Below are 14,366 nucleotides of genomic sequence, written 5' to 3'. Positions count from 1 at the left end.
GGTGAAGTTTATTTCTAGATATTTCTTTTTTTTTTTTTTTTGGATGAGATTTTAAATAGTATTGCTTTTTGTTATCTCTTTCTGATAGTTCATTATTAGTGTTTAAAAAAGCAATATATTTCTGTATATTAATTTTGTATCCTGCAACTTTACTGAATTCATTTATTAGTTCTAGTAGTTTTATGGTGGAACTTGAAGGTTTTTGATATAAAGTATCATGTCACCTGAAATTCTACCATTTTCAACAATGTGGATTGACCTAGAAAGTATCATACTTAGTGAAATAAGTCAGATAAAGACAAACACTGTATATTATCACTTATATGCAGAATCTAAAAAATAAAACAAATAAATATATATAATAAAACAGAAACAGATTCTCAAATATAGAAAACTAGCAAGTGGTTACCAGTGGAGAGATGGAAGAGAGGAGGGGCAAAATAAGGATTAAAGAAATACAAAACTACTATGTATAAAATAGATAAGATACAAGTACCTACTGTAAAACACAGGGAAATATAGCCATTATTCTATAATATCTTTAAATGGAGTATAACCTAGAAAAATACTGAAGCACTATGCTCTACACCTGAAACTAATATAATATTGTAAAATTACTATACTTCAATAAAAAATGATAAAATTTTTTTAAAAGGGCACTATCAAGAAAGTGAAAAGACAACTCACAAATGGGAGAAATATCTGCAAATAATATATCTGACGAGAAATTTATATCCATAACATATAAAGAACTGAATCTTGCCAACAACTCCATGAATAAGCTTCAAAGCTGATTCTTCCCTGGTCAAGCCTTGAGATGAGACCGGGCCTTGGCCAACACCTCGATCAGAACCATGTGTGACTCTCTGAGACAGAGAAACCAGCAAGGCCATTCTAGGATTTCTGATCAAGAGAAACTGTGAATTATAAATGTTATTTTAAGTCACTACATTTTGTGGTAATGTGTAACACAGCATAATACAAGGAACACACTAGTCAACAGCAAATCCTTTCCATGGTGGTGGTGATAATTCATACTTCTACCAGAACATAAACTATAAGTAAATAATTGAACGCTCCCAATCCCCCATGTCCTCACTGTCCCTTGGGTTGTTGAATTTTATTTCATTCATTTTTTTATTTTTAGGGCCACACCTGTGGCATATGGAAGTTCCCAGGCTTGGTGTCAAATCAGAGCTGCAGTTGCCAGCCTATACCGTAACTCAGGGCAACAACAGATCCTTAACCCACTGAGCAAGACCAGGGATCAAACCCGCCTCCTCATGGATATTAGCCATGGATATGGCTTAACCCGCTGAGCCATAATAGGAACTCCTGTTTTAATTTTAAATGTTTACCAATTAGACAAGTCTGAAATAATATTTTGGTGATATTTTATTTTGCATTTCCTAACTTACTAATGAGACTGAGTATTTTTAATATGTTTATAATATTAAATATATTTTAATATGTTTATAATTTAATATGTTTACAGGATATTCAAATATATCTTCTATGCAATACCTGTTTTTTATCTTTTGTGCATTTTTTTACCTTTTTTTTCTTGCCTCTTTTTATGATTACAGCAGTTTTCAACTATACTGCAGATACTAACCTTTGTCAGTTATATGTGATGCAAATTTTTCTCCCAATTTGTGGCTTACTTTTCATTCCTTATGGTGCCTTTAAGTGAGAAGAACTGTAAACAAATTTAATATAATCAAATCCATCCATCCTTTCCTTTATTTTTAGCACTTTATAGGTCTTAAGAAATCCTTTCCTACTTTAAAACCATAAGAATATCTTCCTATATCTTCTTCCAGATATATTACAATTTGGCTTTTCATATTCTAATTTATTTCATCTTTAAGAAAGTTATGGTTTCTATCATATGTGTAGAATTTTTTACCAAGGAATTTTCCCTTACATTTTTCTTTTTTCTCTTCCGGGAAGAGCAGTTCTTCTTAACTTTCACCATCACTGGTGCTTCTAGTCCTCTCTCACTCCTCTCCATCTTTCTAAACCCTCCCTATAGAAAGCCCAATGGCCCATCTATAAGAGGTTGAATAAATAAGTTTGGGATACATTTATACAATGAAGACGCCATGTGTCATGTCTTTTAAAGAATGAAATAACTCTATGCTGAAATGAAAGGATATATGATAAAAATAAGGTAGTAGAATAGCACTGCTATGAGTATGTGAGAGTGGATGTGCATATGAAGAATTGTGGCATAAATATCAAACTTATTGGAGGCTATCTCAAGGATAGAACACAAATTATATTACAAGCGTTCCTTATTTATATTTATGATGCCTGATGGTTTTGCAATAATCATGTGTTACTCTTATAATTTGCAAAAATAAATGTAATAAAATATGAGACACAAAAGAACACCTCGAACACATCATATATTTGATAAATATCTGCTAATGCAGGGGCTGCATCAGGTGCTGGGGAACACAACGGAGACAAGGAAGAGCTAACCTTCACAGAGTTCATTAGACTTGCCTCCAAGTCTCCATTCCTCCTGTTGTGCCCTCCCCTAATTGTCCTCCCCTATAACAAGGCTTCCCTACTCTGTGCCCCTAAAACATTCATCCTCTTGTCCAACCACTTTAGCACCCATCGATGGATTATCTGATGTGAGCCACTGTTTCTTCCTATACAAACCTCATTTCCCTAAATAAATTCAGCAAGCCTTCTTTAGAACAAACACCACTATTCACATGCCAAACTCTCCCCCAGCAGGAATTAAAGAATAGAAAAAAAAGAGAGTGGGTCCTTGATGGACAGTTGCTGATTGACGTGGATGAGGCAGAAGTTGGGATACGCCTTTTGGGAAAAACTGCACTTCATACTTTCACTTTAAGGAAAGGGGATGATCCTGGCTCACCGGGCACTCTGTGAGTCAATATCCTGCACAAGCAAAATAGGCCAATTGTCAATGCAACTATTAGAATACTGTAGGCATCAATTGATTGTCTGCGTGCTTGTCACCATTTTGTGGATTATCTGTGGTCACACTGATATCTCAATTGGTTGCCCCCTCTCTGACCTGCAGCTTTCTGCTTGGTTGCAACACTGGTGGGTGCCCAGGGAACACTGACTAATTTAAACATCAGCTCAGAGCAAATGTAATTAGGAAGATAAATCTGCTGCAAAGCTACCACACAAGGTCTATTCAAACCAAATGACAGCAGCATTATCATCTCTTGTTTTAAAGTGATTCATGACTCTGCTCATCTCAATAACTGTGACTGGCTATAATTTTATCCTGAGAAATATCATTCTTAGGAGAATATACATTTTTTCTTATGAATTGAGACACTCTATAATCTAAAGATACCATAGGACCCAACACTCCTGCTCTGAATTGACTTGGGATTTACTGAAGTGAAATGAAAACATATGTTCACACAAAGACCTGTATACAAATGTTTATAGTGGCTCTATTCATAATCACCCAAAATTAAAAACAAATGCTCTTCAGCTAGTCCACAAATAAACAAATTGTGGTATATCTATACAATGCTATACTACTCAGCAGTAAAAAGTGCCAACTACCAAAACCTGACTCAACATAGATGAATTCAGACGCACTGTGCTAGGTGACAGAAGTCAGACATAAATATCTGTACACTGTATGATCTCATCTACATGATACTCTGGGAAAGGAAAAATTACACAGACAGAAAGCAATGGATAAGCATGTGCCCAGGGCTGGGGTGAAGAAGAGGTTACGTATAAAGGAGCAAGGGGGAGCACTTGAGGGTGATGGCAGCTCTGTTCTGTATCTTGAAGATGGTTATGGTGACATAACTACAACTGGCTGTTAAAACTCACAGAACTGTACCCGAAAAGGATGAGTTTTACTGTATGTAAATTATAACTCAATTTTAAAAAGCAAATTGATCACTCCCTAAATCTCAGTTTTTCCTTCTACAGAGCCCCTGCTATAACACCTTGGAGGGAGAAGTCCTCCTTACAGGTGTATTTGATAAATGCTCTTCAGACTTATGGTGGAATAAGCTCTGTCACCCCCATTTTCTGTTACTCTAGGTTTGCAAGTTACTCACTGAAGCTCATCATATAGTCTTTAGGAGGAATACTCTAGATGGAGCTTCATGCACTTTTATTTTAGTAACTTGAAAAAAATTAATCCAGAGTTTTTCATTTGCATCAGGCATTGAGTTTAATAAAGTAGCTTAAATTAGCAGAAGAATCACACACCTGCACTAAATTTTCATACCAACCACCCACCTCAAAGGCTTTGAGTCAGGGAAGAATTCATATCGAAAAATCATCTCTCGTTTTATCATGCACATTGGTATGAAAGAAATAAAACATGTTAAAGAAAACAAAATAAAAATAAAATCAAAGAGATGACATTTATGTTTCTTCACTTACATATGATTATGCAGAAACTCTCATAAGACTAAAAAATATGTCGTAGTGATAAATAAGTATCAAAACTAATCCTAATTGTCCTCTGTTATGTCTCACCAAGGAAAGGACAGACCCTTTCAGGCATTCAGTAATATGCCCCATGCTCTGTGTATCATTTTGTGGGTGAAATTCTGGCCAAAAACAGTTGCAAACATCCATGAGATGTCAGGACCTGTGCTAGAAACAATGCAATATGCAAAGATAAAGAAAGCTGTGAGCCTTAGTCTTAATAAAATTGAAACTCAGCAGCAGAAACAGGCATGGACACAACTCTATGTAACACACAGCAAAGTGGAATCATCGTTAAAATAATGAGGTCGTGGAAGACAGACTGATTTTGATGGAAAACTGGGAAGGCTTCATGAAGGAGGTGGCATATGGTCTAGGTGGGGTTCAACAGTGACGGAGATAAGTACTGTTCTGTGAGCTGGGAACACTGTGGATGGTAAGGGGTAGCGTGTAACTGCAGAATGAATGAGTTGGGTGCAGCTAAAGCTGAAGGGTAGAAGTAGGGGAGATACATCCTGCCAAGACAGTGGAGGGCATGAATTCCATGAAGGGGCGGTGTGGACTGGAGAACTGCAGGATCAGAGACTAGATGTATGGGCTGGACATTAACAATACTTTCTGAGAGGCAGAAGAAAGGAGTGGTTAAAAGCTAAGGAGCCAGGCAACCCTGCAGTCAAGTCCGAAGCCTGCTCTCTCAGAACGAAGACTTGTCTTGCATGCAATGGTGTCTACACAACAGCCAACAGAGAAAAGGTTTTTCGCTCTTCACCACTAATAAAACCCTGATTTTGTTTGGTCAGTTATTTGTCCAACTTCAGGATATGAATTATTAATAGTCTAAGCAGTTTTCTTGTGTGTGTGTGTGTGTGTGTGTGTGTGTGTGTGATTTCAATCATTTTCAATTTATTGAGCCTTATTATGATACGAGATATCTTTTATATTCAGACATATGTTATATTTTTCTTCAAAAGCAGGTAATTGATCAGTTTGAATAATGTTGTTAAGTTAAGAAAAATTTAAGATAGCAGTTTTCAAAGTGTGGTCCACAGACCCTTGAGGTCCCTGAGACACTTCCTGAGAGTCTGCAAGAAATACACTATTTTCATAAGAATATGACATGATTTACCTTTTTCATGGGTGGAGAAAGAAATGTCAGGTAAAACTGCTGGTACCCTATCCTGACACCTAACTGCATCCGTAGCCAGGTACTGCCATCAAAAAGCCAGTTTCACTTAGAAGAATCCTTGGTGGAGCAATAAAAATCACCAATGAATTATAAATTCAATTAAACCCTTCCCCTTGAAAATGCATTTTTTAACTATTGTGTGTGATGAAATGACGGGCAGACCTGAAGCATTTCAGGGCATTCCAAAGTACTATGTACCAAGGAAGGGCAACCTGTGCACATGTTTGAGTTACAGGCTGAACTAACCACTTTTTATCACAGAACATCATTTTTACTTAAAAGAACAGCTGAAAAACCATGATTATCCAGACTTGGGTATTTCGCAGACAATATGAACCTCATACGTCCAGAAAACAACCAAGAGTATTTGCTGCCAGTGATAAAATATGAGCTTTCAAGGGAACATGAGAACTTTAGAAAGCTTGTATCTGCCACTGGGAGCTTGACGCCATCCCACATATGAAGATTTGCGGTGATATCAGTGGTGATATTGATGACTATTTTATATTGTACAACAAAATGTAACACTTGGAAGATGTGCATGACTCAATGAGCTTGAGGTCCGAGGCAACCTCATTTTCCTTTGACACACAGACAATTTTCCAGCTTCTCTGGGAAAAGAGCACGATGGTATGGCCTAATTCTAAGTAATGAACTGAAAAAGGGAATCATCAGGGGTCGTCTAGAAAGGATTTTTATTCCTGAGCATAAAAAGCAGTATAGAGAAGAGGGCCTTCGCCACGTCCTCTTGTGTTTCCTGCATTGGATGTTTTTCTATGAACACATGATGCTTGGACTGTGGCAGCCAGACACTGACAACTCTCTGAAGTTGTCGGAAAGAAAGTATCAAAGGAAACCGACTCCTCTGGGACATCACTGAGCACTAGTAAGACCTGCTTTGAGATATCCTGTAAAGGAAACAATAAGTAACGTCACCAGTTGAAGCCACATCTAGCTGGGTTTAGAAAATATTTCTAACCTTTCCTCCTAGGGATATTGTCATAATTAAATGAGATAATAGGGAGTTCCCATTGTGCTCAGAGGTAACAAACTGGTCTAGTATCCATGAGGATGCAGGCTTAATCCCTGGCCTTGCTCAGTGGGTTAAGGATCCGACATTGCCATAAACTGCAGGGTAGGCCATAGACGAGGCTTGGATCTGGTGTTGCTGTCGCTGAGGTGTAGGCCAGGGGCTGCAGCTCCCATTCAACCCCTAGCCTGGGAACTTCCATATGCCACAGGTATGGCCCTAAAAAGACAAAATAAATAAATAAATAAATAAAAAATAATACAAGTCAGGTACTAAAAACAGTGCTTGACTCATGGTAAACACTCAGTAAACATTATTTGTTTGTTGCGAAGATCAAATAAGGTAATATATGTAAAGTGTTTAGCCAAGTTCTTACCTGCAGAAAAAACTATCTGTGAGAAATCCTTCTCAATGATATTCATGTGCATACATTTGAGCACGTATCGTCTTGTTATTCTTTTCCTTGTTGAAATAGGCTGGATAACTAGATAGTTTAACCACTCTTATTGTAATAAGAAAGAAATCAATGTTTCTTGATGGCAAAATAGAACTTCTAAGGAATTCACATTAAATTGTATTTGCAGTTGTCATATTCCAAAAGGCAAGAAGCTTCCAAATCATGCAATTATCCATAATTTCAGTGAACATGCAATTGTTTCCTATCTGCAGCACTGTTATTTTGAGGCATCACTAGGCACTTAGCTTACATGCATAGATAGATGCTAACCACAGGAAAATCTAGAATACAAACGAACATTCAGAAATCTGAAAGAAGAGTATTTTCAGGCACCCAAAAATAATAGAGGAAGAAGAAAAAATACAAATGGAAGGAACCCAGATTAATACTAGTTCAAGTGGGAAAAAAAGAGGGTGTTAACTGAAATCAGACTCGAGAGGCAGGAATGATGTGGTTGCCTTCCCAAAGCTATGACTATACTTATATATCTATAGTGATAAAGATACAGTCTTTAGAACAACAGATTTAGAAGTCAAAGTTTACATTATTCAGACTATGCTGAAACGCTACATTCTGGGAATCTCCTCTTAGATAGAAATTTTACTAACTCAAGGATATTTATGTCAATGCCACTTGCACTTTTCAGGGCCAGTGGGGCAAAGACACAACCATGTCTAACTTGGACTTAGCCTGACATGGGTTTGAACGCTGGCTCTGCCTTTCACAAGCAGCATGATTATAACCCTCTCTTTAATCAACACACAATTTTGTTTTCAGTTTTAGGAAGCTCATTTACACTCCCTTCCTGCTCCAAGCCCATCCAAAGACCCTCTAGGCTAAGATCTTGTTCATTTACCCTCCCAATAAAAGGCAACTAAACATCCTGATTTGCCCAGGACTGAAAAGTCCTGGGAGGTGAGTCTTTCAGTGCTAAAACAAAAAGTCCCAGGCAAACTGGGATGAGTTGGTCACCATACTCCCAGATGAAAGACAAGAAAGATGGGCTAGAAGCCATCCATCTGAGGCTATGTTTGCACTGTTTTGATTCTTTCCGTGGGTACCCCTATACGGAATGGTAAAGAAAATGAATAGGACTAGAAGACTCCACTCTGCAGCCAGTTTGATAGAAGCTCCCACAAAAGAAAGAGTCAATATGGGTAGTTATCCAGATGAGGAGTAAGGGGATTAGGGCACTGGAACAAATAATCAGGAAGGAAAAAGAGAGCACAGCGTGGCTACCTGGTCCTACGCCTGTCCATGGATTCTGGACCTCAACAATAGAAAGGACTTAAGAGGATCGCCACCAGGAGCATCTTGGTAGGAGCAAAGGGTTTGGAGTTAGATGGACTCAGGGTTGAAATTCATCCACCATCGACAAGTCCTGAACATGTAACCTAATTGATTTGAGCTTCAATTATTGGATTTATAAAATGGAAAATCTTATAGGGCTCTGTGGATTCATGCTTGCCTAAGTGCTTGGCACACGTCTCTGGGATTGTTAGGTATTACATTTATTATCATTATTATTTTCTATGAAGGATACTTGTGGGGACTGATGATGTTCAGCCTGAAAAAGTGGCGGATGCAGCTAAAGGGTGATGATAATTGTCTTTACATACTACACAGAAGCAGGATTCACGTTTTACAGAATAATAATTAAAATAAACCCACTCAGTACCCACATAGACCCTCCGGTTCCTAAAGTGTTTTCACACATACTAGGGACAAAACCAGAAGCAGTGGGCAAGAATGGAGATTTTTAGATAACAAAGGAAAATGATTTTTTGTATAACAAGGGACTATCTTGAGTGCCAGGGTTCCCATTCTGGTGTGTTGAAGCAGAAGCTGGCCTACATTTGGAATGTTAGGAAGAGGTTAGACTAGACTGTAGTAGCAATTTATAAGCATTTGGCAGACAGGTTAGAGGAACAGTCAAGAGCAGAGGTAGCCTGCCTTGGTTGAAATCCTAGCCTCATCACTGAATAGCTGTAAAACCTTAGGCAAAATATCCAACCTCCCTGAGCCTCAATTATGAACTCATTAAAATGAAACCAATACTTGGACCTTCCTCAGAGAAAAATGGAGAACAACTAGTGATTAATGCACCTAAAGCCACTAATTGGGCATCTCACTCATACTGAGGACTCAATAAGTATTAACTATTTTTAGCCAAAAATGACAGGAGAAAATTTGGAATATTTTAAAACCACAAACATGCCATTGTTCTTTAATCTTTGGAAATTGGTAAAATATTAGCAAAAACATTAGTAAATATTGGTTAACCAAATATCTACCTGCATGGTACATCCCATTTCTTGATCATCTTGGTTAAAAAGGAAAAAAAAAAAATGAGGAACAATAACATGTTCTGAATGGTTTCAATCCACAAAATATTGTCTGTCTTATGCAGTATGTCACTGTTTCCCCAAAGATAGTCACCTGTGATGTATAGTAACACACAGTACTTAATGGATCAAGAGATTTGATATGGGCTTTTAGTAATAAATCCATGGTCCAAGAAGGGGGAATTTTCTTACAACCTTTTCTCCCCAAAGAGCTATTAATAAAAACTAACTCAGAGGATATATTTCTACTAAACCAAGATTCCTGGGACGTAAACCCTTACTCGAGTCATGCTGAGCCCTTTATCTCTACTGAGAAAAGTCTGGAATGATTGATGAATCCTGCCAGGAGACTGTCACACATTTTGCCTTGCACCATTATGTACATTTCATACGTAGTAAACTTTAATGTGGATATCTTTCAAGCTCTACCTGGAAATGGGCAAGTGTAAAGGAGGCCTTTCAGTTTAATAGCCCTACAATTTGAGTCCTCATTCCGTACCAACCATGAGGTCACTGAGTGGGAATGGTGAGAGCCCTCCACCTCTCATCACGTCAGATCTACTCACCTAAACTGAAGCCAGACCTGGAAACTGGGGCTCTAGGGTAGAAAGTCCCAAAAGCTGGCCTCAACAGAAATTTCCTGATTGACGGTTAATTGGGAAGCAGAGCCTTACAGAAAGAAGCTCTTCAAAGGAAAAGTTGAACTCTCCTGAATCAAAATTACAGCTAGTAATTATGACTGAACAAGCAAGGTTAATATATCAAAAGGTGGTTAAGGATTCCAATCATGATGGCATCTCATTCTGTATGTGGCGAGGAAAATTTTTTTTTTTTTTGTCTTTTTGCCATTTCTAGGGCCGCTTCCCAGGGCATATGGAGGTTCCCAGGATAGGGGTCGAATCGGAGCTGTAACCACCAGCCTACGCCAGAGCCACAGCAACTCGGGATCCAAGCCGCGTCTACAACCTACACCACAGCTCACAGCAACGCCAGATCCTTAACCCTCTGAGCAAGGCCAGGGATCGACCTGTGTCCTCATGGACACTAGTCGGGTTTGTTAACCACTGAGCCATGACAGGAACGCCTGAATTTTTTTTTTTTTTTTTTTAAAGCATACTGCCCGCAGTGTGAATTTTGGAGCTTCCAGATCTCAATCAACACAGATCAATAGCTTTCTGGTATCCTGAACAATTTTTCTTTTTCTCTTTTTAATTTTGCAGAGACATTCACATACACATATACTTAAAGTTTATCTCAAGTATCTACAAATCAAAAAACACGCTTGTGACAGTTACTAACAAGTCAATCAGGTTTCTTAATAGAAATCTGAAATAAAATGTCTCTGCTCCCTTTTCCTAGTTGACCTTGGCACGTTTTTGAGAAGTAGCTAAATGCTGCCCCTACTCTTCAAATTGTCCATCTTGTTTCCGGTACTATGACAGGTATAGGTATTTTTAATTGAGTTTACCTTGAATAATTCACTTGCTGCCTGATTTGGGAGTTGGGGAGGGGCCCGATTTACTTTTCCTCTCGCCAGTCCACTGAGATGTAGCCTCAGCCACAACACAGGATACTAATAATCTAAGTCTCCAGAAACACGAGGCAGCCACCAGAGGTGGCCTCTCTTTTTCCTGGGTCCAAGCATACAATTTTCCCCTAGGCCAAAAGAAATTGCTCCCTAGTCAGACTGGACACCCTGGAGAATTCCAGCAGAAATTATTTCTGCTCTTTCAGAATCTACACATTACCAAAGGAAAGGCTTTCTTCACAAACCTGAGTGATACCTGGAATGAGGAGGAAAGAAGTGTGTGTTATATTTTTCCACTTTAAAAAAAAATATCATTCAATAAACCAACTCAAGAACTTGCTCAGGGTTGAAATGATCCTTCTTAGGTGCATAAACAGGTGCATAAACTGCTCTCTTCACACCTATTACTTAGCCAAGGGAAACTCATCTTTTCTTCTTTCCATGGAAAACAATCCTTAAAAGGAAATAAAAAGCCCACCCTCCTTGAATTCAGGAGAGTGGGAGCCTTTGGGGAGGAGGGAAGCAGCTGTGGAAGTCAAAAATGTCATTTGGAGAACATGTCATTCGTTCTGCCCAGCTCAGTAATCTTGACAGTTAAAGGGGCAAGGCATGCTTTGCCCCATGATAAAATGTGAAATGAATTCGTACATTTATAAATAAATGATCTGACTCTAATTGGCATTTCCAAGCCCTCTCTGGGTAGCAGCTTTCTTGTTAACAAGCTACTGCATTTGACACTGATGATATAGAGACCTCAGAAGAGAAACTGCAAGTCTATTTCTAAACTCCGATTTAGTAATAGAACCAGAAAACTTTCTTCTAATACTTGCACCTCCGCACGGACATACAGAGAAGTTAATAATAAAAGTTTTTGAGCACTGCCAAAGCTGAAAATAAGAACCAAAACATTCTCAAGGAAATAAAAATAGACTTTTAAAGGATCCACATCTTGGAGAAGTAACTGATTTATAGGATTAGGGCAGGAGATATACAAGATGAGCTTGGGGCATCTCTTAATAGCAGAAAGTAAGGAAATGCTAAAAAACAAACAAACAAAAAAAGCACTAAGGAACAAAAAAAAAAAAACACCCACAATGATGTGGGCATATCCAAGGAACAAAGGAATCAACTGAAAGAGCTAGCAATGGGCCAATGCTGGAAAAACTTGGGCAGCAATAGAAATAAAATTGTATTGGATTACAACTCAAAGCATAATACCCATGAGTTCATATGAATATAAATAGTTGAGCAAATAAATAAATTAGGGGAGAAACAACAAGTTTCTTCTCCAGAAGAATTTCAAATAATTTACGTAATTACTCTGTCCTCGTGGAATGGAACATAATTCCCCACTCCTTAAATGTGGGCCTTACTTTCCAAAGTATACGGTAAAGAGAGACCAGAGAAAGAGTAACTTTTTATTTTATTTTATTTTATTTTTTTGTCTTTTTGCCATTTCTAGGGCCGCTCCCGTGGCATATGGAGGTTCCCAGGCTAGAGGTCTAATCGGAGCTGTAGCCGCTGGCCTACGCCAGAGCCACAGCAACGCGGGATCCGAACCGGGTCTGCAATCTACACCACAGCTCACGGCAACGCCGGATGGTTAACCCACTGAGCAAGGGCAGGGACCGAACCCGCAGCCTCATGGTTCCTAGTCGGATTCGTTAACCACTGCGCCATGACGGGAACTCCCAGAAAGAGTAACTTTTTAAAAAAATTTAAAAGTAAACAAAATTTTTTAAAGCAAAAAAGAGGGTTCCTGTTTTGGCTTAGCAGGTTACGAACCCAACTGGCATCCATGAGGATGCAGGTTTGATCTCTGGCTTCACTCAGTGGGTTAAGGATCCAGCGTTGCTATGAGCTGTGGTGTAGGGTGCAGACATGACTCAGATCCCACATTGTTGTGGCTGTGGTGTAGGCTGGTAGCTGCAGTTCTGATTTGACCCCAGCCTGGGAACTTCCATATGTCGTGGGTGCGGCCCTAAAAAAATAAAAAAATAAAAAAATAAAAAAAAAAAACTTTAAGTAGCTCTACCATGGAGAAACCTGACAAGCACTTTCCCAGCCATGTGATCAGGTCACCAGAAACACTGACAAGTCTTGCTAAGTGTATGTCCTCGATGAAAATGGCACTTATTTTTGTGGTCTTCCTCCTCTAAATTCATAACTGTTATAATCATGAGAAAAACATCAGACAAATACCAATAGTGGGGCAATCTAAAAAATATCTGATCAATAATCCTCCAAACAGGTCACCTCAAAGAGGAAAAGTCTCAGAACGTGTCACAGCCAAGAGGAACTTAAACAGACACACAAAATAAATGTAATGTGGTATCCTAGACGAAACACTAGAACAGAGAAAGGACATCAGGGAAAACTAAGAAATCTATGAAATTTAGTTAATGTGTCAACATTGGTTTATTAATTATAACAAATGTACCATATTCATGTAAGATATTAATAGGGCAACTGAATGCAGTTATATAGGAAGGCTGTATACTATCTTCTTTCTATAATCTAAAACTGTGCTAAAAATAAGGTCAATTTTTAAGAAAGGATGCATAAATGGAGATGTGAATAATAAGGTAATAAGAGCTTATTTATGTGAGCAACCGCAAATGGAGAGTAGAACCAATTTAGTACTTCCAGTCTCTTTAGTGCCTGAACTGTATCCCTGAAAGTCAATCCAGTTGTCATCCAATCGATTAAGAAAATAGCTCTAGATTTCACATAAATCCAAGCTCATCTCAATCCTTGCACAGAAAGGTAATTCAAAGGTGGGGGTATGGCGTGCTGATGGTGGTGCACAGTGGAAACGAATCTGACTAGTATCCATGAGGATGCGGGTTCGACCCCTGGCCTTGCTTAGTGGGCCAGGGATCCGGTGTTGCCATGAGCTGTGAAGTAGGTCGTAGACGAGGTTGCGCACTGCCCCCTGCCCCCCAAAAAAGGCAAGAAGGAAAAAAGGTGGGAGTAATTTTTCCAAGAGTATCTTTCCTCTTTGTGAATAGTAATTGCATGGACCTGCATCTCACATTACAAATTTCTACTACTGAACAAACTTAATCATTATTCAGCCCCTTAACAAATACTTATTGACACCTTTGTGTTGCAGGAACTATTCTAGGCGATAAAGACACAGCTAGCTGAAAATAAGACAGATGACGTCTCATGGACCTCTCATTCTGGTGGGGAAAAGTAAGCAACAAGCAAATCAATTAATTTCCAGTCATTCCTACTAGGCAATGACCACCAGACCTTTTCAGATGCACCTTTCCTATTTTATGATTCTGTTTCTTGGACTTAACATATGAGATCTTTTGCTCTCTGTCGGCAGCTTGAGGACACAAATTTTCTTCTGA

This window comes from Sus scrofa, chromosome 6 (genome assembly GCF_000003025.6).
Source record: "Sus scrofa isolate TJ Tabasco breed Duroc chromosome 6, Sscrofa11.1, whole genome shotgun sequence".
NCBI lineage: Eukaryota > Metazoa > Chordata > Mammalia > Artiodactyla > Suidae > Sus > Sus scrofa.
This window is presented reverse-complemented; position numbering follows the sequence as displayed.